The 5,654-nt window shown below is 44.8% G+C and overlaps 1 pseudogene; it reads right to left on the bottom strand.

The window, feature by feature from the left end:
* Positions 1-1,449: 1,449 nt before the first annotated feature.
* LOC112077948 (tubulin polymerization-promoting protein family member 3-like) lies at positions 1,450-5,220 on the bottom strand (annotated as a pseudogene).
* Between the last annotated feature and the right edge of the window lie 434 nt (positions 5,221-5,654).

Below are 5,654 nucleotides of genomic sequence, written 5' to 3'. Positions count from 1 at the left end.
CCGAGAAAGATGGAAGATGAAGGAGGAGGAAGATTAAATATACTCTAAGAAACTCAAATCAAATCAAATCAAACAGGACATTCAAGCCTATGGAACACGGCACAATGTCAGATTATTTTTACCCAGTAGTGATTTTTCGTCTAATCACGGTCTTGGTGCTGACGTTTTACTTTAGTGGGGATGTTTCATTCAATTCCAGAGTAACTTTTCATCAGTCTGTCACAGTGCAACTCAACATGTTAAAGAACAAAGCAAGGTAAAAGGTATAATCAACAGGTCTATGTACAGTCTCAGGGCAGGCCAGGTGTGACAGTGAACAGAGCATTCTGATCTAGTCATCTGTAAACACACATCGTCATATCTCTGTTTAAGGAGATCGCCTCACACCTTCTTCTGTCGGTCATATCTCTGTTTAAAGAGATCGCCTCACACCCTCTCTGTCGGTCATATCTCTGTTTAAGGAGATCGCCTCACACCCTCTCTGTCGGTCATATCTCTGTTTAAGGAGATCGCCTCACAACCTCAACAACCTCTATAGACTCAAACACAACTATAACAAATCCTAAGAGTAAAAAGCATGCTCTCTCATCATCCCCAATCAACAACACACACACCCCCCCTCAGAACATATCAAAGATAAGACAGGACAGCCTCTGTCGACAGGGCCTGGGGTTAAGCTGTGGTTAGGGGTCAGAGTCGGGGTTAGGGGTTGGTCCGACTGTAGGGGGGGGGGCTAGGAGATAGTGACCCTGGAAGCGTCTCAAATGTAACTCTATTCCCTATATAGTGCACTACTTTATAGCAGGACCCTAGTGCTCTGGTCAAAGTAGTGGACTATATAGAGTAGGATGTGATTTGGGATACATCCCATGTTGTGGGCCTGTTGACCCCACGCCTGGCCCGGTGGTTACTGGCGTGTTGACCACCCGCCTGGCCCGTGGGCTACTGGGCCTGTTGACCACCCCGCCTGGCCGCGGTGGCTACTGGGCCTGTGACCACCACGCCTGGCCCGGTGGTCTACTGGGCCTGTTGACCACCCTGCCTGGCCCTGGCCGGTGGTCTACTGGGCCTGTTGACACCCTGCCTGGCCCGGTGGGGCTACTGGCCCTGTTGACCACCCCGCCTGGCCCGGTGTCTCTGGCCTGTGACCACCCCGCCTGGCCCGGTGGTCTACTGGGCCTGTTGACCACCCCGCCTGGCCCGGTGGTCTACTGGGCCTGTTGACCACCCTGCCTGGCCCGGTGGTCTACTGGGCCTGTTGACCACCGCCTGGCCCGGTTGGTCTACTAGGCCTGTTGACCACCCCGCCTGGCCCGGTGGGCTACTGGGCCGTTGACCACCCCGCCTGGCCCGGTGGTCTACTGGGCCTGTTGACCACCCGCCTGGCCGGTGGTCTACTGGCTTTGACCACCCCGCCTGGCCCGGTGGCTACTGGCCTGACGACACTCCGCCTGGCCCGTGGGTCTACTGGGCCTGACGACCACCGCCTGGCCCGGTGGTCTACTGGGCCTGACGACCCCCGCCTGGCCCGGTGGTCTACTGGGCCTGACGACCACCTGCCTGGCCGGTGGGCTACTTAGCCTTGGTTTTCTCCTCGTAGGTTCCGGCGTTCTTGTAGGAGCCGCCGTATCCCGTTTTCTCCACCAGCTCCTCCGCCGCCCTTACCCTCCCCTTCCCGCTCTTCGTCGAAGCGCTCTTTGGTGGAGCCCGTGTACTTGGTGGTGTCCGTCGAGTCTGTCCACTGCGGCTGTCTTCGCCATTTTCGTGAGGAGGGAGGAGGGGAGGGGGAACGGCAGTATCAGAAACCATGTTGTCATGCTGGTGAGCTAAACCAATACAGTTGTGTTTTAAAGGGAAACTGCTACTAGGTTCTCTTGACAAACTGAGGAAGTTTCCCGCTGCCCTCCAGCGCTGGGATTACAGCAGTTCTTAAAGGTCCCTAGAATCTTGTTGTACACAGGAGGAAACAGCTGGAGACGGATAGGTAGAACCGATCCCTAAAAGGGATTACTTTAACTCAATTATAATTTCTTAAGTCAAAAACCAACAGCCACTCGTAGATAAAGAGGTTGAACTCAGGTTCAATTCACAGCATGAGAACAGCCAGCCAGTGTAACACATAATGGTGTTGGAGAAAAAACTTAGGTAAGACACACACACCGCACACTCACACTCACACTCTCACACACACTCTCCACACACACACACACACACACCACACAACACAACCACACACACACACACACACACACACAACACACACACACACACACACACAACACCACAAACACACACACACACGCCAGACACACCTCACCGATGAAGCCAGTCCTTTGTAATGGCTATGATGTCATGAAAGTGAGTTGGCTCAGAGCACTGAGACGGTTAGGAGAGGAGAGACATTCACTACATTCACTCAGGCACGTCTAAACAACCTCCTTGACTTCAGAGTGGTGTGATAAACACACCGCACTGTTACTCTCCTCCTCCACAACTGTCCTATCTACCCTGAAGTGACAGTAGACTACAGCCCTTTACCCCATATTCATGTATGGACATAATCTTACACACACTTGAAGATGTGTTTCAGAAACAAGACAGTGTTTATTTAGCTGTAACATGTCAATAATGAAAGTTGATTCGTTTTAGTAGTATAGTAGTAGTAGTAGTAGTATATTAGTAGTAGTGGTAGTGTAGTAGTAGTATATTAGTAGTAGTAGTAGTAGTATAGTTTATAGTAGTAGTATATTAGTAGTAGTGGTAGTGGTAGTAGTGTATATTATAGTAGTAGTAAAGTAGTATATTATGTAGTAGTAGTATATTTAGTAGTAGGTAGTGTAGTAGTAGTATATTAGTAGATAGTAGTAAGTAGTAGTAGTAATTAGTCAGTATAGTAGTAAGTATATAGTAGTAGTGGTAGTGTAGTAGAGTATATTAGTAGTAGTATATTAGTAGTAGTGGTAGTGTAGTAGTAAGTATATATTAGTAGTAGTATATTAGTAGTAGTGGTAGTGTAGTAGTAGTATATTAGTAGTAGTATATTAGTAGTAGTTGGTAGTGTAGTAGTAGTAGTATAGTTAGTAGTAGTAGTATATTAGTAGTAGTGTAGTTAAGTAGTATATTAAGTAGTAGTATATTAAGTAGTTAGTAGTATATAGTAGTAGTGGTAGTGGTAAGTAGTAGTATATTAGTAGTAGTATATTAGTAGTAGTAGTATATTAGTAGTAGTGTAGTGTAGTAGTAGTATAGTTAGTAGTAGTATATTAAGTAGTAGTAGTATATTAGTAGTAGTGTAGTGCTATAGTAAGTATATTAGTAGTAGTAGTAGTAGTTATTAGTAGTAGTAGTATATTAGTAGTAGTGTAGTTAGTAGTATATTAGTAGTAGTATATTAGTAGTGTAGTACTGTATTTGTAGTAGTATGATTGTAGTAGTAGTAGTAGTATATGGTAGTAGTAGTAGTGTAAGTAGTGTAGTAGTCATCTGTCATACCGTGACTCCTACGTTGGTGGGCTCCTTGCCTCTATCAGCTTGTAGACAGACGTTAGGGCCTCCTCTTTGCTCTGACTTTAAACCTCTTAGGGGCCAGCTCCTCCAGGGCTCTCTGGAATTCCTCGTAGGTGATCACCCGGGAGCGTCTTCGCTCTGCAACGGCAGAAAACAACAGTCGTTCCACAACACTGTTCTGAAGTGGATTTAAACTCTACGACTGTCAGGAACAACAGTCGTTCCACAACACTGCTCTGAAGTGGATTTACACTCTACGACTGTCAGAAACAACAGCCGTTCAGCAACACTGCCTCTGAAGTGGATTTACTCAAGTATTATCAGTACTGGTATAATACGTATATATGATAATAATAATAATAATATGGGCCAATTGCAACCAATTGGCCACTATATTATGCCAGCTGATCTCTCTTAAACCATGGACAAGTTAATGTTATATGGCCCAGTGCCCGGGTGGGGGGAGATTACCCTTAAGGACCAATGGAATGGTCTAAAAATACGCAACTTCGCCAAACCGGGGCACTGGACAAAACCAAACTCGCCCATGATTTAAGAGAGATCGGTTGGGGATAATATAGTGGCTAATGTTGGTTGCAATTGGCCCATCATAAATAATAATACTAATAATTATCGTCATAATAGAGTAATGTATTAAATTGTTATTTGTTGTAGTTGGTTGTTATTGAAACTCACTTGACTTTAGTGAAGACGATATCCACGTCAGTGCGGTGACGTTCTTCCCGTCGATGATCTTGCAGTCCTTACAAGTTTAGCCCAGTTCTCTCCGTTCATCTCCTTCCCTGTAGCCTTGGTGTCTCCGTGGATCGCAAACTTCTTAAAAGAGTTCATCAGCTGCTCCAGATCCGTGCTCTCCGCCATCTTGAAGAATATCTACAAAATAAGACAACATGGTTTGGGTTTTAGCCATTATAAATATTTGTCTGACACTAAAGCATGTTTAAAAAAAAGAAGACGAAGCAGGTGCATTTAAAGCTGCCTGATTACAAAACAGGACAACAAGACTCAAGCTGTGTTCGAATASCCATACTAACATACTGTATACTACATACTTAATGAGTAAATACTATATACTATTAGTTCATTTTAGTATACTGTAAACGAAGACTCTCGTTCCACTTGAGCGTAAAATCAATTCTAGAGCTTCTCCTGTCCACCGGAAGTTGATGCTGTTGCTATGCAACGTCTTGCTAGCTTGTTAGCATAACTAAACACCAGCTAGACGTTTTACGATTTCCGGGGTGTGTTCGTAAATTCATTCTGGAGTGCCAGAACTACTTCATTTCGGGCCTTCCCGTTGTCAGATTGTCCGTTCGTATATCTCGGAGCGTTCAGAGCGCACCCTGGACGCTCTGGCCAAGGAGTAGTGTTCAACGGCAGTCAAGCATCCAAGCTAACTGGCTAACGTCGGCTAGCTACTTCCAAACAGCTCACTCTGACCATTATACTCGTCCTGGCACAGCTGGATAGGCTGTTTTCATATTATCCAGAGACTTGGTGACTGTAACTGTGTTCCTGGCAACAATTTAATTTATCATTTTTTTGCCGACGTTTACTGACACCGGCCAAAGCTTATTGAAACGCACGACTAAACCACTTAACTAAGAATGATGGAAATAATGAAGTCAATAAACGTTGGGTAATTAGATAGCAGATCGTTAATATACTGCCTGGCAAGTTCGATCTATTAGTAACCAACCAACGTTAGGTAACTAACATACCGGTACATACTGCTTGTAATGCTATGCAGTTCGTAAGGACGGCGTAGATAATACGCTGTCAGCCAACATAACGTGTAACAAAACTTATTTGAAAAGTCAATACTTTATTACATTGCTCAATAAAGAATAAAAAAATTACTTAATTAAAGCAATGAATTTGTCTCCGCTCTCCTCGGCTGCATATTTTCTGCCATTTTCTCAAATCTGAAAACGTTGTTTAGCCACACACATTTTCTGAACAATTACACGATGGGCCCTAAAAGCACGGAAAGTGTGTCCACTGCATGTACACGTCGTATTTTGGCGAATTTAGTACGACAATCCGGGAACTTTTGTCATACTAACTATATCATACTATGACCAATGAGCATACTATATACTCAATTCAGTCACAAATAGTACGGT

This window comes from Salvelinus sp. IW2-2015, unplaced genomic scaffold, assembly GCF_002910315.2.
Source record: "Salvelinus sp. IW2-2015 unplaced genomic scaffold, ASM291031v2 Un_scaffold5086, whole genome shotgun sequence".
In the NCBI taxonomy this organism is placed as follows: Eukaryota; Metazoa; Chordata; class Actinopteri; order Salmoniformes; family Salmonidae; genus Salvelinus; species Salvelinus sp. IW2-2015.
The sequence above is the reverse complement of the archived record's forward strand: the minus strand, read 5'-3'. Positions and strand labels throughout refer to the sequence as shown.